Below are 24786 nucleotides of genomic sequence, written 5' to 3'. Positions count from 1 at the left end.
CCCTTTCAATCTGCACTATTTATCTTGGCTAGATCTCTTAAAAATCCTTTGACCTTTTGCAAACTGCTCCATTTACCCAGTTTGCTCTCTTCACTTCCTTGTAGTAAGGGGACCTTCCTTGGAATGTTCCCTTGGTAAAAACTTATATTAAGTTTCATTTGGAGTAAATTTGTTTGAAAAACTTGCAAGCTGTTGCTCATCCTGTCTTCCCAACCAACTGGGCTGGGATGTATCTGTTGACGGTTAATGGGAAAATGGGTCACATAAGGTCTAAAGTAATATGATTCAGGGTCTATGACCTCAACACTATTCTCCCACTATGTAACCAGAGAAAAGGTCGAACACTTGGCACAAGCAGACCCATGACCCTAGATCCCAAACTCAATGTCAGATCTGATATTGGAGCCAAGGTTTTACCTGGCACCATACTGAATGTTTTCACATACGCTATTCCACTAATGCTTACGCAAACCTGTGAGGGAATACCATGTTTAGTGCCTCTAAACACAGATACAGGACTTGTGGGAAATTTGATTATTTGTTCACGTTCTGAGCTGGGGTGGGTTGATCTTTTGCTTGTTCTCTTGGCCGCGCTCTCTCTTCCTTTCAGGTAGTTTCTCAACTCTGTAGCTGATGCAACTCCTTAGACTTATGGTAATGCTCCTGCTTCAGCCTTCCAAGTGTTGGCATTGCGGTCATGGGCCACCACAACCAGAATCCAGTTGTTCAATTCTATGCCCAAGGCCAATTCTACGATCAAGTGGTGATTTGGTATAGCCAGCTCCCACTGTTAATCAGATAGGAAAATTGGACAATGGGGAAATCACCAAGCTGTTCGTATCTTGTTCACCAGTCACCTTGAGAGAACTATTTATAGTCAAAAGCCGTTTTTGCCCGACAGTCAGCTCGAGACCAACAAGCTAATAACATTCCTGCTCGTACATTCTTTACACCTGGCCTAGTTACTTTTCTCACTGCTGTGACAAAATATAAGTCAAAAGTGAGTCCTGGAAGTGCTTCTTTTGGCTCAGAGCCCATCATAACAGAAGACACAGCAGCAGCAGTAGCACACGGCAGCCGATCACGTGACACACTGTCAGAAAGCAGCCAGAGATGAGGGCTGATATCCAGCTCACTTTCATCTTTTTATTCAACCCAGGACCCCAGCCCATAGCATGGTGCCACTCATATTTAGGTTGGGTCTTCCTACCTCAGTTATTAATATACAACCTCTCTCATAGACATGCTCAGATGTATTTGTCTTAGGTGATTCCAGAGTCTGCCATTTTGATGTCAGTGTTAGCCATCACATCACTCTACGAAGGTACAGAAATGGTGACTGTATTAGGGATTTCTAGAGGAACATAAATGATAGCACTGGGCACACATATATGTATATCCATATGTGGATATACACATATATACACACGCACATATATATATACACACATACACACACACATACATAGAAAGGGGATTTATTAGAAAGGTTTACGGGTTATGGTCTAGATAGTCTAGCAATGGCTGTCTACCAACAGAGGGCCCAAGAATCCAGTTATTGTTCAGGACATGAGGCTGGATGTCTCAGCTGGCCTTCAGTATGTGCTGAAATCCTAAAGAGGTAGACTCTAATGCCAGGGAAGGAATGGACTTGTTAGTGAGAACAAGATCAAGCAGGCAAAGAGCAAAACCTTCCTTCCCCCACGTCCTTTACAGAGGTTGCCAGAAGAAGGTGTGGCCTACATTAAAGGTGGATCTTCCTGTCTCACAAGATGCAGATTAAAAGTAGGTCTTCCCACTTCAGATGATTTAATTAAAAGAAAGAACCTCACAGGTATACCCAGCCACTTGGATTTTAGGTAATTCTAGATGTAGACAAGTTGACAACCAAGAATAGCTGTCACAGCAACCTAATATAAAAGAAAACAAAACAACAAAAAACAAAAACAACAAAGTGTTTGTTTCAAATAATCAGCAGGGGGATGACGTTTGGGGTGGAAGTAGGCTCATCACCAACCTTTCAGAGACATGGTTCTGTAATCTAGATTCCTTTTTCTAGAACGGTCACACAAATCACTACAGGCTCAGCACACAGTGAATGGCTTAGGCTTACCTGGGGAGAGTACTCTGACGTTTTGACTTGTAAGGAAGACAGATTGGGTCAGGTAACAATGACGTGTGAACGTTGGCTTCTTCTGTTTTCAAAATACATTTTCGTTTTGAAAATTTTATTAATTTATTGAGCTTTGATTTCTTCAATGAAAGGATAAGGTTTCTTGGAAATTCTGTGCACAGCTGTGTTCTGAAGATGCATTTCTTTTGTGCTACAAAAAGTGGGTAGTTTAGTACCTCCAACATCTGGGGTTAAGTCAGGTGGAGGCAAAGTTTTCGTAATAAGACATCATGATTTCTGTTAGGAGGTATCAAATCCCTCCAAATCCAAGGAAGGGTTTTCTCTTGATGAGTTCAATGCTAACTGACAACAATGTATCTACATTAGACAATGACGTGGCTTGACCTCGGTAATGTTTTGTACAGTAAAACCATTGTGGAAGTCCAATAGCTCTAGAAGGGCTTGAAAACATTGTCTATAAAGATGACGTAGCATAGATTATGTCTCACTTAATCTCAGAAGAGTGAAGACCCGGGAGTATGTAGGCTACCAAGAAGACAGCAGGCTCAGCCCTGCTTCCTGGAACGTGCCTGGAGCTCTCACTACTTATGGCTATCTAGTTACTCCTCAATTTGTATCTCTAGCTCAGAGCGTTGCAATGTGTACCAGATTAGCTTCCAGCCACCCGATCAACAGTCTCACTCGCCGCCCTTGCACACAAACGCTGATGAAATCAATGTTCTTGTCATTTTTAATTCCAGCAAGGGGTGCTGCTGACTCTTCACGTCTCTTGTCTTTCAATTTGCTCCATCATTGCTTGAACCCGAACACAGTGGTATCCTCCAACTCCAGTTCTTCCTCTGTGTTTCTGTCTGATTACCACTGCCTTGAACTTTTCTTCCTAAGATTACTGGAGACGTTTCCTGCACATCTCTGCTTATGGATTTGCTCCTCTTGAACTCACTTTGCACTCTGTTGCTAGGATTTTTATCCTCCCAGAATTCCATCGTGCTGCTTCTCTGTTTCAAGATCACTGTCTCTCCTTGTCTGAAGATAAGGTTCTGACTTGTTCATGTGGTTTGTACAACTTTTTGAAATCTGAACCATATTTTCACTTTTAGTCTTAGTCCCTCCCTGGAACTACACACTCTATGGAAGAAGCACCGACCTGAACTCTCTTGTTCCCTTAATGGATGCTGTGCTTTCTTAATTCTGATTACTTCCATAAGCTTTTCCATCTGCCTAGAATCCCATACTCTTTCCTGCCTTGTGTTTCTGCTCATCATTAAACTCTTGGCTCTAGAACTGATAACTCATGTATTCATCTCATTTCAGGTACTACTATTATTACTCCACATATATCATCTCAGTTAATGAAAAACATTCCCAGATAAGAGTACTTTCCATATTTTGGGGAGATGGTAATTAATATTCAGAGGGCTTGGGTGGTTAAGATCATGATCTTAAGAGATAAGATCTCTTGATAGGGTTCCTGTATAGTTTTTAGCATCCAAGTTCCAAGCTCATAGCAGCATATAATTCCAGTTGCAGGAGATCAATACTTTCTTCTGGTTTCCAAGGATACCTGTATGTACATGAACATTCCAACACTCAGACATACACAGAACTAAAATAATAATAATAATAATAATAATAATAATAATAATAATGTCTTTATAGTGCTGGATAATTCTCAAGTTTATAGGATACTAAGGTGAGGAACTCTAGATCCATGCTCTGATTTCTACAGCCATAGTGCTTAACAATTTCAAGTGGAAAAAGTAAATGTGAATGTAGTATTGGGAACCTTGAAAGCTCTGGTTTGGGGGACAATCATAATATGGCTTTGTTCTTTATCTTCTGGGTAGTAGTTACCAGCATCCTCCACTTAGAACTATTTAATAATTTGGAGAGAATGCAATTAAGATTCAGAGGGCTTGGGTTGGGAGTTGGAGAGGGGGCTCAGTATAACGCTCTTAGGAGGATTCCTATAGTGTTCTTAGCATCCATGTTAGGTGGCTTACAAAAACTATTAAATTTATCTTGAAGGAACTTCTCCAAGACTCCTGTGACTGTCACCATAACCTATCCAGGTAAGATTGATGTAAATTTCCACCGTGTTCTCATAGAGCCATGTCTGTATCTCTACTGGTGTGCCTATGCTGTTGGTAGGTTGACTTAATATTGGCTTGGATGATGTTTGTCTCTCCATCATTAAGACAATGGATGCTTAAATAATCATGAATAGTCTTGTTTCTCTGTGTAATTGCTCTGGTACCCAACATGATGTTTGGCACAGACTAGGACTATAGTGCACATTTCTAGAGTAAATGAGTGAATAGCTCTAAGACAGTGTAAAACTCATGTTTTTGTGGAGGGCTAGCTATATCAGAGTTACAATGATGTGTAAGTGTTTCTCTCATGTCGTCACAGTAAAAACTCAGAGTGATTGTGAAAGGAAAGCTAGGATGCCTGGTTGCTGTGTCTGGACACAGCCATGCAGCTCTTCCAGTGATAAGATCTTGCTATCTGATTCTATCTAGAGGTCAAGACAGTGTTTATATTTTCATTCTACATAGCCACTAAACACATGTTAGTAATTTTCTCTAGAGCCTCCCTGAAGCATCTCTGTTCTGTTCTAACACCAGAGAAATAATTGTGCTTGTTGGCCTTTCTAGCATTGTTGAAAAATTAGATAAAACTTTAAAAGTGAGTTAATGGATTTTTGATAGTATTTTTTGCCACGTATAAATTTTACTACAAACAAACAAACAAACAAACAAACTAATAAACAAAATAAAACACTGAAATTAAATTTCACTTTGATTTCTCTCTCTCTTTCTTTCTTTCTTTCTTTCTTTCTTTCTTTCTTTCTTTCTTTCTTTCTTTCTTTCTTTCTTTCTTTCTTTCTTTCTTTCTTCCTTCCTTCCTTCCTTCCTTCCTTCCTTCCTTCCTTCCTTCCTTCCTTCCTTCCTTCCTTCCTCCCTCCCTCCCTCCCTCCCTCTCTCTCTCTCTCTCTCTCTTTCTTTCTCTCTCTCTTTCTCTTTCTTTCATTTTCTTTGAGACAAGTTTTCCTGTATATCCTTGGCTGTCCTGGAACTCACTCTGTAGTCCAGGCTGGCCTTGAACTCACAGAGATCCACCTGCCTCTGGCTCTGGGAATTAAGTTTCAATTTTTAATTTGACTCTAATATTAAACGGTGAAGGTAGCTAAAATAGGGTTGTTTTAGAATAAAAATTTGACTTCCAAATTTTACCTCTGATTTATAATTTGTGAGAATTATATCAGGCAATGGAAAGCTTTTAGTGAACTGACCTTCTCTTGGTTGCATGACTCATAGACTGATAGTTATTGATAGATTGACACAAACTTCCTAGGTCAAGATATCTACTGAGTCAATATTGCAACCAGGCAGGGCTGTCAAGGATATGGGAGTGTGTATAGAATGTACAGTATGATTTAGTCTTGAAATGTCCTCCTAACTCTCATATGTCGAAGGTGTTGTATCTAATGAGGTAATGTTGAGGCATGAGATTTGGACAAGCAGTTAGATCATAAAGACACTAACTTCATCATTGAAAGACTCATAAATAGGAGGTGTTATCAAGAGGTCAAGAACATTGTAGTAACTGGAATCCAGCTGTAGGAAGGAACTACCTTTCTTCTTTGTATACCTTATTTGCTTGGTGTAATCTTTGATATCTATCTATCTATCTATCTATCTATCTATCTATCTATCTATCATCAGTCTATCATCTATTTATTTTGTGTGTGTATGTGTATGCCATAGTACACATGTGGAAGCCAAAGAACAGCTTACATGAGTCAGGTCTTTATTTACATCATAGGGGTTCTTGAGATTGAAATCAGGTCATCAGACTTGGTGATAACCGCCTTTGCCCACTGAGATATCTTGCATGCCCTGGAAGAGTCTATCTTATGTCCAGCCTCCTCCAACCCCCATTTCATTTTCTGTTTCCTGACTATGATGAAGTGAGCAACATTGATCTGTAATATGCTCCCTGCCACAGTGTTCTTTTTCATCATAGGACCTCAGTGATGGAGCCTATTGATCTTGGATGGAAACCATGAGCCCATTTAACACCTTTCCCTTTTAAGTAGTTTGCCTCCAATATTTTCTACAGAAATTGGAAGCTGTCTGATACACTATAAGGAAGAGGAAAATGATAATGGTGATTAAGACAGTGGTCAGAGTAGCATAAGAGAGACTGTTGATGGTACAAGTGAAGTTTAGAATCTAGGTTTGGATATGGGATAGAAGAGATCAACATTGGCAGGACAAAATCAACATATAAAGTATATGGAGCTTGGTGAAGACTTTTCCAGTTTAGAATGAGGTAACAGCCAAACAGTTATACAATATAAATAGAGAAAAATGACCTTGAGATCTGTCCTTTCCAGGTCACAAAGCCTAATAGAACCAACTCTTTTGATCCCCCATCTCTCCAACATTATAAGAACTCTGTTTTCTGTTCAGTCTCTGAATCTCTCTCCGACTCTAATGTCTTCCCACTTTAGCTTCCCTCCCTCAGTCTAGACAATGCTCCTATTTTTCCTATTCTGGGAACATTCCTCCTACTCTTTAACCTAGACAAGGATTTTAGCGAAAATAAGTTTTCTATCTCTCCGAAGTTGTCTGTGCGTTAGTGAAGGATCCACTCATTTGTAGAGTCTTTGTTTCATCTTTTTAAATGATTTAGTTTTATTTTTTAATTTTATGTGTATAACTATTTTGCCTGCATGTGTATCTGTGCACCTACTGTGTTTCTGGTACCTACTGAAACCAGAAGATGGCATTATATTTTGTAGGGTTGGAGTTATAGATGCTTATAAGCCAACATGTAGGTGCTGAGAATCAAACCTGGATCCTCTGCAAGAGCAGCCAAGACTCCTAAGCACTGAGTGTGGGCGCTCTAGCTCCAGCTTCATCTCTTTTAAGATTTAATATTCTGACAGTAGGGTATTTTATTAGGAAGAAATTTCAAATGACCTTTCCCAAGTGATGGTTGCTTCAGCAAAGATTGTCTGTTGAGCAACTTGGATGGGCTAATCTTTTCAAAGTCTTCAGCTCCAAGGAGGATAACTAGAGCCAAATACTCTAAGCATACTGTACATGGATACTGCTTTGAGCTTGTGGTTATAGTAGCATTCTTGACAGTGCTCAGTTGAAGAGAAGCAACAGTCATGGCTAAAAGGGCCACAGTAGTTTCAAGACTTTTCAGTTATCTTCATAAAAGTGTTCACCTTTCTTGAGACAGTCTCATGTAGCTCAGCATGGCTTTGAACTCACTATGTATCCTAGAATGACCTGAATTTCTAATCTTCCTACTTATACTTTCTGAGTTCTAGGATTACAGATGTGTGTCTCTAGGTTTGGCTTATTTGTTGCCAGGTATTGAATATGCTTCTTACATGCTGGGTAAGTACTCTTCCTATTAAGCTACATCCCTAGTCCCTCTGTTACTTATGATGATGATGATGATGTATGTATCTATGACAATGCATGTCACACATGTTTAGGTGCCTGCAGGAACCAGAAGAGGGCATCAGGTCCTCTAGATTTGCATGTGGTCATGAACTCCCTAACATGGGTGCTGGGAGCCAAACTTAGCTCTGAAAGAGTTGAAAGCATTCCTAACAGTGCAGCCATCTCTCCACCCCAGTGCTTGCTTGCTTGCTTGTCTTGTATGTAGTTTAGACTGGCCTAAAGCTCTCGATGCAGTTGCTGCAGTCTCCCTAGCACTGAGATTCTGGGGGCATGCTATTATTATCTAGCTAGTTTGATCCAGTGAACTCAGAGATTGTTTATACCATAAGCATGAATCTTTAATATGGTTGCATTCAGAATACCTTGCCCAGGCTCAGGCACTTTTCAGTGGATTCTGTCAACATGCTAAGGGGGAGATAGTCAAACAATATTAGTGATATCACAGTGTGAAATACATATATTCTGAAAAATAATTTACTAATGTTAAGGGTCCAAAAATGATAATTAGTTCAGTTTCTGAATCCTATCGGTGTCTGTCCAAAGAAATCAACTAATTAGAAGAATGTTTATGTGTAAAGACCCATTATACTAATGTCCTTTTGGTCAAGACCAATTGAACAAGGTGAAAGGATTATTATCCTGAGAAAAATAAGAATTATAATAGTGTCTCACAGACTATTAGCCACAAGTGATACAGTGTTATTTATGGTATGTTTTAAGGAGTAAGAAAAAATGAGATCTAGAAAAAATATATACATATATAATGTATATGGTATTGTGACAACTTTGTAAAAACACATAAAACATGTAAAACTATTCATTTTTAAGATTTTATTTATTTATTTTTAAAAATTGTGTGTGTGTGTGTGTGTGTGTGTGTGTGTGTGTGTGTGTGTGTGTTTGTCTGCAAAGACCTTAAGGGGGCACTGAATCCTGTGGAGCTGAAGTTACAGGCAGCTGTGAGCTGTTCCATGTGGATTCTGAAGACCAAACTGGAGTCCTTTTGCAAGAGCAGTCCATGCTCTTAGCTGCTGGGCCGTCTCTCCAGTTACTTTATTTTTTGAAACAGTATTTTGCTATGCAGTCTTAAAAAAAGGAAAATATACATGAAAGCATTGTAGTTGACTTGGAATAGCGACATTACACATTCCCCTTCTCTGCTTCTTCCTGATTTTGACAACTGTTTATGAAGAGCAGGCACATTCTTTTATAGTAACCATGGCAGTCAAGATCAGCAAAAATATTTAAATACTACCCCAAGTAGAAAGATTGCCCTGAGGACCAAAGCCTAGTGTGGTGTAAGACCCTCCCCCAACATGCAGGTTTGGTTTTCCTTTTCCTGCAATGATACCTCAGAGCAACAATCTCTAGCATCATCAACTGTGAGATGGTTTGTAATCTCAAGGAATGCATGCTGGTCTTAACAACCATGGCAACAGACTTCAAAACCCGTCAAATGGAATGTATCTGATTAAGGATCTGTGGCAACTCAGTTCTATTTGAGTCTCCTTCTCCTGCTGCAGATAGAGCTCTGTTGCTGAGTGTTGGGGAGGTGCTGTTGGGAGAACCCTGGCATCGCCTGTGTAACCTTTGCTGTCACTTGTTTTCTTGATCCCTCCTTCCCCAGTTTTCTTCTCTTTCAAACAAGAATAGAAATAACTACATCGGGGGAGGCTGACTGGAGCAAAGGAGGCAATTAATACACAAAAATACCAAGCAAACAGCAGTGAAGCCCTCCAGTGCTTAGGGAAAAGCATCGGGGAAGACGATGCTAGACAGACATGCTTTGGTTCCTGCCTCAGTCAGTTAAGCTTTCAGAGGATGGCCTGATACTTCTGACTCTTAGTTGTGCCATTTATAAATTGGTGTTTATAAAATGGTGAGTGCAAAGTTACTATGGAGGTAAAAAGTAATATCTGTTTAAAACCCTCTATCAAAGCATTTACAATTGTCACTTTTATCACTCATTGAAAACAGCTTTACCCCATGTTCTCTGCGTATGTTCCTAGCTTTGACAAAGCATTTGAACAGTCAAGAACTGTCTTGACTTCACAACATGCAGTGCCCATTCGTAGGCGTCCTCTGACTTCTAGTCTAATGGATTTAAATGGGTATGCCCTTCCAGTATTATCCCATGATCCTTCCTTTTGAGGAACTTGAAATATGAGAGTCAGTGAATATCTGCAGCAAAGAGGGGCTTGGCATCTCTGCAGTTAGTTATAGAGATTCTAGAATTGGTGCTTTTCTTGATCTCATGGCCAGTTTGAAAACGTTATAGAAAGCACTTCTCATGGAAGTTATGTCTATTGGCTTCTTTCCTCACTCACACTGCCCCCTCCCCATTTAAAAATGAATTCTTTGAGAATTTTGTATGACATATTTGGAACATATTTACTTCCCTCCTCCATCATCCAATTCCTCTCAATTCCACGCTCCCTATTTCCAACCCACTCAACTTTGACACCCTTCCCCCGCTTTATTGAACACATCAGGGACAATTGGTACTGCCCATATGTTCTTGGACGTGTGGCCTTCCACAGCAGTGGTTCTCAACCTTCCTAACACTGCAAACCTTTTATACAGCTCTTTATGTTATGGTGACCCTGAGCGATAAAATTATTTTATTGCTACTTCATAACTGTAATTTTGCTACTATTATGAACCATAATGTAGCCATCTGATACACAGAGAATCTGATATTTAATATTGACCTTTGGGGGTCGTGACCCTCAGGTTAAGAACCATCGCACTTAAGCATTGTGAACCTTCCAATGGTCACATACTTAAGAAAATCAACTCTCCCCTTCTCGGTAGCTATAAACTGCCAATCCCAATAGCTCCTTAGTTAGGGTTGAGACATAGAGCACACCTGTCTTTCCCAGGCTGTGATTTGTCTGTCTTGAGCTTTTATAGGTCTTATACATGTTATCACAGCTATTGAGAGCTCATATGGGCAGCTGCCTTGGTATGTCCAGAAAGCATTGTTTCCTTGTAATCATCTATCGCCTCTGGATCTTATGCCCTTTTCACTCCCTCATCTATGTGATTGTCTCTGACTCTTGGGAGCAAAGGGTTTAATATAAATGGTTCATTGAGGGCTGAACACTCATCTCTCTTCGGTTGGAGAAAGGCTCCAACATAGGACCATACTCCACCCTTCTGTTCCTACCTCCTTGAATCTGAGGTTATTTGTATACACCATTATGCCGGGCTATATCTTTCACTTCTGAGATACTTAATCACATGGCCTTGCTAACAATGTTAATATTTTTCTAGGGTCATTTCAAACAACCACATTATTTCAGTTAATAGACCCTTACAGGAGTTGGCTTTTCAAACAATAATCTTTAAATATGTATGTTAATAAACCCACAAAATTTCAGTATTAAAGCAGAAGGGATGTGTCTGTGATGCAAACAACTCTGCAGTCACCTGGAGATGTTAATTTTATTTGTAAAGTGTCAAGCTCTCAATAATGACTAATGGTCCAAGGAGAAATTCTGCCTAAGTGAGTTGTTCATTTAAATTTATACTTGCAATTTGAGTAAGACAGAATCTTTGAGAATTCTTACCACAGGATGAGGTCATCACAGCCTTCCTGGAAGTTCTCTATCTGGTCAAGGGGAATTGAAGAAGACATCCCAGAACATGAGTTCTGTGAAGGATGCCTGATAAGAGCCCTTCAGGAGAACCCAGAGAAGCCATCTGAACAGAGGATGCCCTCAATTTCAGGGTGATGCTAGCATTAAGCTTGTGAAGAGAAGAGAGCAAAGACTTGGCTATATATTTTAGCTTTAAAATTTTTTTATTTTAATAGGAGGACTTTTTTTCTCCTTTAGAAGTAGAGAATTTAGGGATTGGCGAGATGGCTCAGCAGTTGAGAAATTTTGCTGCATAAGCATAAGGACCAGGCTTCAGACCCCAGAACTCACACAACAAGCAGGCTGTAGTTCCAGAAATTCCTGTAACCTCAGCATTGCATGGTGGTGAGTGAAGATTGGAGGATTGCTGGGACTTACTGTTTGCCAATCCAATCAAAAATCACAAGATCTTGGTTTACAGAGAAAGAGCAAGGCAGGGAGCGGCAGATGAGATGAGTATACTGCTGGCCTCTGCATTTGTTCACAGGTGCACACACCATAAACATATAAGCATATACTTTACACACACACACACACACACACACACACACACACACACACACACACACACACACACACACACAAAGAGACAGAGACAGGAAGAGACAGATGAGAAAAATGGAGAGCAGATAGAGACACACACACACACACACACACACACAGAGAGAGAGAGAGAGAGAGAGAGAGAGAGAGAGAGAGAGAAGGAGGAGGAGGAAGAGGAGGAGAGGATATGTTAAGAATCTTTGATTATGACTCCAACACAGAGATGTGTTATGTTCTAGAATGTTATAACCACTTATTTTGCACCTGTCTTTAACATACACAACAGATAGCCACCCATATTTTCCCTAGGGCATCTCCTCCCTGTTTAATATACACCAGAATGGGCAGTGATGGATTCTTAATAAAGGTTCTCATAGAACTGAAAATAAAGGTTCCATTTTGAAGCTTTGATGAGAAGTTGGCTATTGGTATACAAATGTAAATAAAAGACAAATGACATCAGCATCCTCGATAAGCAAGCAGGCTGTCTCCTGGGGTAGAAGGCATCACAGCGATGGCCCTCGTCCAGAGCACTGTTAAATCATGGTTCATGCATTTCATCATATACAGTAGGAGAAACTCTACCATTCAACCCATTCACAGCAAAATGATAGTAGCAACAACTGAACTCTTGGTAGATACATTAGCGCTTGATGCATACTGACTTTTCGGCAAATATCATTATTGTTATTATCATGCTGTCAGTTTTCCTGATGGTAGTGTCATTCCTATGTCTTACTATACATGTATATCACCTCAAGGTATGCTACTCCATTGATTCCTGCATGGAAAGGGGGTAATATAGAGGTTAGTGGGAAAATGAAATAAGAACAAGGCCTGAACAGTGTTATCTAGGAGATACAAATAGGTTCAAGTATAGGGTAGTACACTTGAGAGGTGTAGACAGGATCTCACAGCACTGGGAAATACTACCACAATGTTAATGATGATGGTGGTGGTGATGATGATGTGCCTTAACTGCTTTAATACTTACATCTAAAGTCCCTTGCATAGTTCAGAAACTGCCTTGGATGCTGGGGACACAGTAGTAAGAAAAATGGGCAAACTCTTCCTCTCATGGTCCCAGTAAGGGCATATGTGTCTGTGTGTCCTGGCACACAAAAGTTGGGGTGTCAGGGTTATAATTTTATGTATGATGGCCAAGGTAGGGCTCTGAGATATTTTAACACAGACCTGACAAAAAGCAGTCCTTGAGAAATGAGTCTAAGCATGCTTTGTGGTCAAGAAGGTACAGCTGAAGCTAAGGAAGCCAGGGAGAAGGGAAGAGACCCAGCAGGAGGACAGCAGGAGGGTACAGCAGGTAGCCTTTTCACTGTAAGGCATCCTGGATGTCTAATCCTAAATGACAAAGGATAATGCAGCAGACTTGCATGTGTTTCTTTAACCTGTGGATGGAGTCTTACAGAGAGGTGCAAGTCGGACCAAGCGGGGATAGTTGGTTGGTAGAGTTTTTTTTTTTTTTTTTTTTTTTCTGAGACAAGGTTTCTCTGTGTAGCCTTGGCTGTCCTGGAATTCACTTTGTAGATCAGGCTGGCCTCGAACTCAGAGATCCGCCTGCCTCTATCTCCCACGTGCTGGGATTAAAGGCATGTGCCACCACGCCCCGAAAGTGCTTATTTCTCAATGTGTGAGGCCCTAGGTTTGATCCCCTGCACTGTACTAAATGGGTTCCAGTGGAACACTCCTCTAATCCTAGAATGCAGGAGGTGAAGACAGGAGGAACAGAAGTTTAAAGATACTCTCAGCTGTATACTAGACTTAAGACCAGACTTGGCTACATGAGGCCCTGTCTCAAAATATTATATTAAATAAAATGAGAAATTTAATGATACCAAATAAAATTATGCTGACATATTCACACGGCATCTACATAGATGCTGGGTACATCCTATCTGCACACTTACACACTATCCTCTGAGCCACCACTGCACCTAAAGTAGTTTAAAGAGATGTTGATATTGATAACCACTAAGCTTGGTCCCAAGAATAAACAATTGATGACTGAAAAGAAAACAGGGAGGGGGGGTCATAAAGAATCCTGCCATTGTACCATAAAACGAAGAAACAACAAAACCGCAATAACAAAAGTTTCCAGCACAATGAAGATCTTTAGAAATCTCCTCTACTAAGCCCTGGACACAGTTTATTTTTGACTCCTGGTAGTAAATATACTTCCACGCATGCCTCCCTCTTGCAAGCAAGATGTCATGTTTTACTGTTTGGTCCATTTAAAGTGACATGAAACTTTACAACTGGGGCCCATGCTTTGTTGGCTGATGTGGTATTGTGCCAGGCCTTTGACTCTGGGGTTGTTAATTTATGTCCATAGTAACCCTATTAGAGAAGTATTATCACTCCCATTGTGTAGATAATATGACCCAGATAATTTCCCCCTACATCATAGAATTCTTTGTGCTGTTCTTTCCCATGTCTTTACAAAGTCAGAAAAGAGAACAGTAGTATGATGTGATTAAAATGTGACATACCACCCCATAGACTCATATATTTGAGTGCTTGGTCTCCAACTGGAGGTGCTGTTTGGAACATTGTGAAATCTTTAGGATGAAGAGCTGTGTTGGGGAATGTGGGTCACTGGGGCAGGCCTTGAAGTCATGTAACTTGGCCCTATTTCCTGTTAGCTCTCTCCGTCTTGACTACAGATGCAGTGTGAACATTCACCTTGGTGCAGCCAGGCTGTCCCTGCTGTGATAGACTGTACCCTTCAACTGCAAGTCAAAACTCAAAAAAATTAAAACCCCGAAACAACTTTCTCTCTTAAACTGTTTCTTGTCAGAGGTCTGGTCACAGAGATGAGGAAAGTATCTAGGAACTAGTTGGTACCTTAGATGCGTGCTGGATGATTAGGAATAAGACCAGGATCTGAGACTCATAGATTATGGACAATTCCAGGATGCTTTGAGTCTTCAAGAGAGTAGCTTCTGCATTCCTAGGAGTTACAGGAACTTGAAGTAACTCAAGTGTATGGATTTGTTATCACTGCTTAACCCTTGAAAATACACGTGATAGCTGGGTATTGTGGCGTACATAATCACAGCATATGGGCAGTGAAGGTAAGGGGAGACAGGAGAATCAGGAGGTCACAGTGAATTAAAAGGCACCAGAGCTACCCGAGAGCTTGCCTAAAACAAAAGCAAAAAGTCCCCAGACAAAGTAAAACAATAAAATAAACTAGCATAACTTGCACTCAAGAACTGGATGTCTCTATGGATCCTATTAGTAGCTTTCACCTCGCTGGTAACAGAACACACGTGTTTAGAAGGACCATGCATATAGAGTCCCAGAAATGAGCTGCAAATACTTATTTCCATGCCAACTGTAACAACAATATGTATGAGCCCGGGGTGGAGCGCAAATCCAAGCTCTCAGAAGCTATGAAATCTTGCCTTTTCAATCTCTTGTATCTTGCGTATACCTCCTTCATTTACTGGTTTGTTGCTGGGGCTGTCCCTCAGTGGTTAGAAGGATGCTCTAGCAAGCCAGCTGCCTGGGTTTGATCCCCAGCTTCACCTAAAATGGGGTTATGGCAGCACACTCAAGTGTACTGAGTTCTTCATGGAGGTAAGACCAGATGTCACACTTCCAGCTTCCAAACTGGAGGCATTGTCTGACAAAAGTTGCTCACACTCATTCCCTGAAGGACAGGACCCATGTCCTTAGAGAAGAATCACTTTTGGATGATGGATTTTGTTGTCTAGCTTAGATTTCACTTAATCCGATTTCTGACGCTTTTTGGACTAAGAGATTGAAGGGACTTCTGGGAATCTCTTTAGCCATGGTAGGCCACATATGGTCCTAGCCATTGCTGTGTTTCCCAATGGCATTGGGATAAAGCTCTCTGAGAACTGTTCTGTATCCATGTTGGAAACTGGCTGATGCAGGGTCGGTCGGTCTGAAGACATACTAAGTGTTTTGGAAGTGTTCTTCTGGTATCTCTCTGTTCTGGCTGTCTCCTCCACCTTTCCCATATAGCTCAGGGCTTGAGCTGCATGAGAATTCCTTTGGGGGAGTATCTGGATTCTTGATCTCTGTTGAGAGAGCACCCAAGAGAGGAGCACATGATGGTCTTGAGTGCTTATGTTACCATGTTGATCGGCAGGTTCGCACATGGTGATACTGTAGTTCTCACGGACTCAGGCCAGTTCGGTGTAGGTCTACAGTCTTCCAGGTTCAGTACCAGCCACTCACAGAATCCGTCTTGAACAGGTTTGGCCCCTTTGGTAAGGGTCCCACCATACCAGGAGGTGAGCATGTGATGTATTGCTGCCATTGTTACTGTATTCACAGGCCCCATGGGAGCCTGTCTTGGTTTCCTGACTGTAATTTTCTCCTAACTTATGTGGTCATGTCCTGGTCTTTGTGTTTCTACAACAAAATACCCAAGACTGGGTAGTTTACTAAAGACAGGAATTTACTTCTGCTGGGTCTGGGAATTAGAAGTCCAAGATCCAGGTGCCAGCAGAGTTAGTGTATAATGAAATTTCCTCTCTGCCAGATTGTGCCATCCTCCAAGGAACCAGGGGTTCTGTAGGTCTCTGGTCCAGCTGGAAATGACCAAAGTGTTACAACTCTCAGAAGGGAAGCCTATACAGGCAAGTAGCCAGGTCCAGGTCTTGCCTGCTACCATGTTAGTGCTAATGCCAGTGGCAGGGGCGGTGGCATCGGTGGGTGGCAGCAGATAGGTGGTGGCTGTGGTGGCAGCCACAGAGATGACAGGAGCATGAGCCTGGACTGCCAGACAGGTCTAAGGTCCAGGAAGTGACTGTGTCAGAAGGACTCTTCTGTGGTTGGCAGAATCCACCGATAAAGAGCACATGAACATGAAAAGCCAACTAACTGCATTATTCTTTTAACAGGCAAATAATATAAAAGAAAATTTGCTCACTTTTTTTTGTACTAACTCTTAGAAACCTAAATTGGATTTTACATCTCCACATGGATCAGCTTGATAGCTAGTAGCTACCGTACTGGATGTTGAAGGCCGTGACCTAACACCAGTCAATATGGGCATGATTCCACCTGGAAGAACCCAGAACTTGGGAGGTGGAATTCTTTGTGGATGAGGATACCTTTCATCAGGAGAGCACTGTCCACCAGCCCAGCCTCTGTCCTTTCTTAGGGACAGAAATCAACCTGCAACAGAACATTAGTTATAGTTTACCTTGAGCCAGGCTCTGTGCTGAGAGCTTCACCTACATTATGCATTCTGTCCTTAGATACTTTGGAGGTCCTTTTATAACCTCTTAGGAGTAAGAACTTCTGGAAGCTGTCCCGGGACAGATATTGACTAAGTAGTAATTGCAGAATTCAAAGCATGTACATTCTCGCCCCAGCTCTTATCAACTGCCATGGCTTCTTTCTCTTACCCCCTGGACACAAGGACTTGGGTACCTGCCCTTTTCTGTCTCCACTTCTTTTTCTGCAGCCATGTCTGCTCCTGCTTACTCAACTCTCTTGGGTGATTCAGCTATCAAGCTAGGTCTCCCTGATTATGGAGGGGACAGGGAAGGCAGACTTCAGGGAAATGCTTTCCTTTTCTCCTTTCTAAACGCTGGTGTTCCAAGACTCTGGCAGACGGGCAGTTAATGAACACTGGACTATAGGACTAGGAAGCACACCCACAACTGGCTGCTTGGCTAATGGAGACATATTACATATCTCAGAAGCTTGTCCCGGGTCTCTGGGGACAGGGAGCCTCTCTTGTTAAACAGCTGGTTTACCACATTGCCTGCCCTGTGAGGGGTGCACTGGAAAGCCCTTAGGAAGAATCCTCAGGGACTGAAAGGATGCTGGCTATGGGGTGGATTTGTATTGGTGCAAATACTCCCAGCTGGTCTGATTTTTCTCCTGGGATGGAAGAAAGGTTGGAGGAAGGTACATTGAAGATGTTGAGTTATGAGTGAGCTCAAGGACCTTTGGAAGCCCTGTGGGCATTCACTGTGACAGAACATTCTTCCATGCTCTAGCGGCATTTATGCCACAGTAGTAAATACAATCCCCATCTTCATTTACCTCCCCAGAGATGGCAGGAGGCAGAAGTGTAGGGCAGCCACGAGGCTCTAAAGGCTGGAATGTGTGCCCTGCGCTGTGATGGGAACAGACTGAGTAGGCTCTGTATCTTTTGAGTTGAGTCACTTAATTTGGAGTTGTAGTTTTTCTACTTCTGGATCCCACTTTACAGAATTTAATAGGGGTGGTAAGGGTTAGGGTCAATGAAACTGGGCAGAAGCAGTAAAGAGGAAGCAGTAACTCATTTGGACAGAGATTTTAAGAAAAGCTTTAGAGAGGGTTAGTCTAAGGACATGACTGGCAAACGCGGAACTAGATTATAAGGAGCTTATGAGTTACTGATGCGTGCCTCCGGGGAGACAAGGTAAAGTTGTTCTCTTCCAAGTGGCTTTGCTTCAGTCCTCACCATGTTGTCACCTTCCTGGATTCTGAACTCGACTCTCTAGACACTCATTTAAGTTAGGTCTCAATTTATGGGCTGTATCACCCCCATTATGTCTCCATCTGGCATTTGTTGAATTTAGATAATATATTTGTACCGGCTTGAACGGTATATGAACCCCCACCCCTACAATTCATGTCCATCAGGGAATTCTGGATGTGATATTTGAATACAGGACCCTGCTAATATAATTAGTGAAGAAAGAGTCATTTTGTATAGGGATGGACTCCATCCAATGACTGGGGTTCTTATAAGAAAGCCATGTGAGGACACAGAGAGGAAAAGATGTAGACACACAGAGGAAAAAATGTCATATGGATAGAAAGGCAGAGATTGCAGGGATATGACTGTAAGGGACACCAGAGATTGCAGATAGCCACCATAGGCTAAGGCAAGTCAGAGAGAGAGAGAGAGAGGGAGAGAGAGAGAGAGAGAGAGAGAGAGAGAGAGAGAGAGAGAGAGAGCCAGCCAAAATCATCTTTATTTTGGACTTTGGGTGTTTACTGTTTTTTAGCCATCTACCTTGTAGTAATTTGTTATGTTAGCCTGAGCACTCGAACACTGTGAGTATCCTTGTTTCCTTTTGAGACTCTGACTTTCTTTGTCCTTTTTGTGACCTGGTCTTTCTTTGCCAGTAGAGTTTCAAATCCAGAAGATATTCAACTTCTACTGTGAAGTAGGTGGAACGAAGGTCATTTGGCCATTAAGACATGACTGCCAAGGCTGTTCATCGTAGTCACTGTGTGAATGGATGTCCATATCCCTGTCACCATATCTTCGGTGATGTGTTTTGCTCTGGGTAGCATTCTACCTTTGATTTGTATTTGTTTCTTGATTTATTTATTTTGGTGTGCAGATGGTTGAAGCCAGGGCCTGTTGAATGCTGGGCACACACTCCAGCCTTAGCGTTTTGATTTTGTCTCATTTTGGGTAGTGTAGGGCTTTAGCTCATGCTCCTCCTGCTGTGGCCTCCCCTGGGTGCTGGCGTTACAGATGTGCACCAGCGCACCTGGCTATGTTTCCTCTTAGGGCTCCTTGAGGCTGCCTTTGAACCCTGCCCTATGACTAATGCAGTGTATCACCTGGGATCTGGGTTCATCCTGCGCTTTCCATGATTCCACAGCTCCAGAGGGTGCTCTGGAAAAGACTGTGAGTCGATGAGCTTCCGTGTGGAAAGATATGGCTTCCTACCCAGAATGTGTCTGAGCATTAGATAAGGAAATGAGCATGAGGGCTTATGTGTGTTAATCAGTAGATAAGGTCATGAATGACAGTGTGAGTCAAATCTAAGCTCTCTATAAGATCCCCAAATGGCTGGGCTTAGCTGAAAGCCGGAGAGAGCACACTTGCCTGGCCTCTGCATGGAGAGGAGTTCTCTTAGGTGGGAACCTCAACCACGGCTACCTTGAGTGTTGTAGGTGAGGAAAGCCTTCTTCATTCATAGCCTCTGCGGTTCAGGATTCTCCCCTGCACCAGCAGCCTTTTTGAGAAGATTCATGTTGAAATGCTGGAGACAAAGATAGCCATAAACGATCATAAACATAACCTCATTACAGATGTCATAACAATACTTCTAATTATAGAGGTCGGGCTTGCTCCCGCTTCTGCCTAGGGATGGGGTAAGTTTGGCTCATGAACACTGTGGAAACCAAATGCTGCTTTGATGACTCCAGGACTCTAAATGTCCTAGCAGCACCTGTGGAAGGTATGGGAGGTGTAGCCATCGTGGTTCCAGCCACAGCACAGGTGAATGCTATGCAGCTTTGAAAATGGCAGGCATTATAGGGGCGTTCTTTTAGGTTAGTACAGAAAGACCAAGGTGAGTCGGGGAATAGCACCCCAGGAGGAAGTTAAATACATGTGAAGGACACTTATCTGCGGCAGCCCTCCTACTTCAACCCAAATAAAGGGGTGTGCCGATTGAGGGGCTCACCTTCTGAAATACAATTTTATTTTTCTCACTTACACTGTGACTGAAACCACAGCCCAGGACTTGAGTGCCTTTATTTTATGCTTAAAATATACATATAAAGGGAGAGTAGGGGGAGATTAGGTGAAAAGTCGACTATGCCAAAACGAATACTTGAAATACTAGCCAGAGTTAAGACCAAGTAATGTCTGAAGGAAATAGCTACAAGAAGTCTGATGAAAGTCTAACTGAGTGGTGTCTTATTAACTTCAAAGTTTCTGTGTAAAGTGATCTTCAAAACACCTGGCATCCACAGCTGTCAGGTGTGTTTCCACACACGGTGGGTGAGTCTGAAGATGTGTTCTCCACGCCTGTGATGTAGATGCAGCTTCTACTGGAACCGAGCGGAGAACTTAGGAGACACCGACAGTCAGAGGCAGCTCGCTGGATTTCACCTCTACGGCCGAGTCCTAGCGTATTGGATTTGCTTCCTGCACCAGTTCTTTCCGGAGCTTGGCTAGCTCCTCCTTCTGCCGCTCCTCTTCCTGCTGCCTGACTTCCTCCAACTGCTGCGGTTTCCAGGCCGCCATTTCAGCCATTTTCGCTCCTCCCTGCTCTTTGGCACTCTTCTTGGTGGCCAGCTGAAAAGGTTCCTGAACTAGAGAACCAGAAGGGTTCTCAGCAACTGATTTTTACTTCTTCTTTCTTTGGCGCTTGGTAGATGACGGTGTTTGGACGAGCCTTGAAGCAAGCGAATTCCTTCTGCTGCTTCTGTTCTTCCTCCTGGTGCTTTCGTATCTCAGCCTTGTGGGGACCTCTTTTGGCAGTCTCCAGGGAGAAAGGCGCAGCTTGAGTCACATCCTTCATCTTTTTCTCTGGCAGGATAATGGTATCAAAATGGAAGTGCCTTGAACTTGGGCACCTCCCCTTTCTGCATTACTTTTCTTTTCTTTCTCCTTCCGCAACTGGCATTCTTTGTCCCGGGTATCAAAGGAGAAAGGGCACACCTCCACATTGCTGTCTTCTGGGATGTGGGGCTTATCAGGTACCCCATAATGTGGCACAGGTTGAGCTTTTATCACTACTGGTTTTTCCTCTTCCTCGTCTTCTTTCATGGGCACTCAGATCCTGTTCAATGCAATAGCTGGCGGCTTAGGGACAGTAGCTGGAATTACCTTCTTTTCAGGAACACCCACAACATCTTCCAAGATCTTAGTATCGTAAGGTCTAGAATGAAATTCAAATTGTTTATCTTATGGTTTTTTTTTTTTTTTGACTCTCACTCATGAATTCATTTCTCAATTTCCAAATCAAAACCAAGAGGCTGAGTAGGAGGCTTAACAGGAGGTCTCTTGGGCAAGATTGGACAACTTTCAAAACTTCTGGGCTCAAGTTCCCATGCTTTAATTTTTGTATTGTTGCAGTTTCTCAAGCTCCTCGGCCTCCTGCTCTGCTGCACTTTTGCAGGTCACAGCCCTTGTACGATATTTGGTCTGCAGTATGGTCTTGTTTGGTCTGGGGATCTTGTTCACAGATTTGGAGGGTAACAAGCTCTTGCCTTTCTTGAACCTCAGATGGTATCTGTTAGGGGTTCGATTGTGGAAGGCTTCAACCTGCTGTGCAATGGGCACATACATAGCAGCTGCTTCATCAAATGTTCTTTTCTTTCCTTTGGACAGATTGAAAGGCTTAATGAAAGGCTTAAGTACATCCTCTGGTCCCTCAGGCAGGAGTGGAAGAATGGTTTCAAAGTTCAGACATGAGGTTCACTTCCTTATACTCTTCCTGGTTCTTGCACTGTTGTTTGATTTGCTCATCTGTGAGGAAGTGAAAGTCACCTGTTTTGGTAACCTAGCTCGTGGATTTCTTCACAGGTTGCCCTGGCCCTGTGAGAGTGATCTTCTTAAACTCTTCGTTCTTCCTCCGCATCTCCACCACTTCCTGCTGCATTCTCAGCCTTTTCTCTATCTCTTGCTCATCAGTTCTCTTAAGAACCTTCTCCATTGCAGGTGGCCCACCAGGCACAGTGTGTTTGCCCTTGGCTTTCTCCAGGGTTTCTCTTTCATCCTTTCTTGTAGTAGCTGAAGCACTGCCTTCTTCCTCTTCCTCTGGTTTCTTTTTATGAGAAACTTTCATTCTTTTGTTGGGGGGACAGTCAGCTAGGGAGCAGTGCATCTCTTGTTTTTCATTTCAACAGAGACAACATGGTTTTTCTCCTTCTGCTCCTTCTGAGTAGAGAGTCTAACAGATCTTCTCTGCAGCTGGACAGGAATATTTCCTGATATAGCTCTCTTAGCGTTCAGGGAAGAACAATCATTTCATGGGATAGATTGTTCCTGAAGATTTTCCTTTTCTGTCTCTTTGTAGTAAGTGTTGTCAACTGCCTTCAATGGTGTGACACAGCCTTGTTGAAGTTTGGCTTTTCTCAAGGAAGTCTTTCCCTGAAAACTCTCCTATTCTACTCTGCCAAAGAAAGTTGTTCCCAAGTTGTTAATCAAGTTGGTCTTCTCATTAAAACATGAGTCTATATTTTCAGTATCCTCTTCATCATCCAAAGATGAAAAATTGATAAAGCTGGTGGGGGCATTAAAAGAGTAAGCCGTTGGGTCTTGTGACATTGCTCCCACGTAGTGTAGAAGAACAAGCTTTTCCAGGCTTCTAATACTCTCCTCAATAGATCGTCTTCTGACCTATAGTAAATTTGTCTCTTGAGTCTACCTCTTACAACCTCTTGTCAAAGCCACAGTCACATTCTCAAGTCTCTTGAATTCTTGCAGTCTGGCAGACACTTCTCTTGAAGAACCTTCACGCTTCTTACCCAGCTTCAGCTTGCATCAACTCTACAAGTCCAGTGCCTCATGACAACTACAGGACTCAATCGGTCCAGTTGAAACTTTGAACTCAGACACCTGGTTGAAGGCACCAATCCTGAAAAATAGTTTTGTGAGGTGCCGTCTGCATTCTGAAGATTCTGAAGCCCAGGGCGCTCACAGGGAGCCAGGTAACCACATTCACCCGAGATTTTGGTTTTTTATTTTTGTTTTGTTTTTAGTCAGAGCAAAACGGAACCTATAGAGAAAAAACTGAGCACATGGTTTGAAATAAGAGGGTACAACATTTTGTCCTGCAGTGAACAAGTTTGTGTTCGTCCGACTTAGTCTACTTAAGAAAAAACAATTTTCTTGCTTGTGGTAGAACTCTTACAGGTTTACATACCTTACGAAAGTGTCAGTGTGACTGGGTTTAGAATCATCCTGGAAGCACATCTCTGGGTGTGTCAATAAGGGTGTTTCTGGAAAGATTTTACTGAGCAGGGAAGACGCATGGTATCATGGCTTAGGGACCCATCTGGGGCATGGGTGACACCATTCCATGGGCTACACTCTTGCATTGATAAAAGAACCTGAGCATTAACATTCACTGTCCTTGCTTTCTGACTGCAGATGCTATGTGACCGCTGGCTCCCACTCCTGCTGCCGTGCATTATCCACTGTGATGGACTACATCATCAAAACCTGAGTCAAAATACATCCTTTCCCTGTTATGTTGTTTTGTCGGGTATTTTGTTACAGCAATGTGAAAATCAACTGATAACAAAAGCACACTTTGTTCAGTTTGTTGATAACAATGACTTGTGTAGGCACGAAACTGAAGTGTGCTTGAGGGCTCTTTCATGGTGGGAATCTGGACACCAGTTCCCAGCTAGGTGTGCCAGCTCTTGAATGTACTTAAGGCACCTTACGTTGTGCTTAAGATCTGTGTATTTATTTTAATGGAAACAGCATAGTTATCCATATTTCTGGCATACAGTGTGATAGATAATTCAGTATATATGTGCATATGGTGATCAGGTTAATTAGCATTTCAATTTTATTTTTTCATTTTGATTTTTATTAGATATTTTCTTTATTTACATTTCAAATGTTATCCCCTTTCCTTGTTCCCCTCCGAAACAACCTCCCCTCTCCCCTCCCCCTGTTCACCAACCCACCCACTTCTGCTTCCTGGTCCTGGCATTCCCCTATACTGGGACATAGAACCTTCACAGGACCAAGGGCCTCTTGTCTCATTGATGTTCAACAAGGCCATCCCCTGCTATATATGCAGCTGGAGCCATGAGTCCCTCCATGTGTTTTCTTTGGTTGGTGGTTTAGTCCCTGGGAGCTCTGGGGGCACTGGTTAGTTCATATTGTTGTTCCTCCTATGGGGCTGCAAGCTCCTTCAGCTCCTTGGGTCCTTTTTCTAGCTCCTCCACTGGGGACATTGTGCTCAGTCCAATGGTTGGCTGAGAGCATCCACCTCTGTATTTGTCAGGCACCTCTGTATTTGCCAGGCACGGGCAGAACCTCTTAGGATGACTGTATGTGAGTTGTGAACTTTCTCTTTTCTAGTTCCTTATAGAATATATAATAAGCTATTATGTATTCTCATCACAATATGAAGAGTATTGGAACTGTTTTTTCCTATGTAACTGTATGCAATGTCCCTGTATCCTCCTTCCTCCTTGTTCCTCTTAGCCTCTAGTGAGCTTTGTTATAATTTCCAGTTCTAGGAAATCAATTCCATAAGCGTCTGCATAT

At 42.3% G+C, this 24786-nt stretch overlaps 1 long non-coding RNA gene and 1 pseudogene across 1 annotated transcript in view; one reads left to right on the top strand and one right to left on the bottom strand.

The window, feature by feature from the left end:
- Positions 1-24068, top strand: part of Gm34133 — a 42695-nt gene extending 18627 nt beyond the window's left edge. The window contains exons 3-4 of the long non-coding RNA XR_390579.2: positions 22984-23207; positions 23650-24068. This is a non-coding gene — a long non-coding RNA (predicted gene, 34133). The remainder of the gene's footprint in view (positions 1-22983; positions 23208-23649) is intronic.
- Gm12479 (predicted gene 12479) lies at positions 20601-22824 on the bottom strand (annotated as a pseudogene).
- Positions 24069-24786: the final 718 nt, after the last annotated feature.

Source organism: Mus musculus, chromosome 4, assembly GCF_000001635.26.
Source record: "Mus musculus strain C57BL/6J chromosome 4, GRCm38.p6 C57BL/6J".
Lineage (NCBI taxonomy): Eukaryota > Metazoa > Chordata > Mammalia > Rodentia > Muridae > Mus > Mus musculus.
The sequence above is the reverse complement of the archived record's forward strand: the minus strand, read 5'-3'. Positions and strand labels throughout refer to the sequence as shown.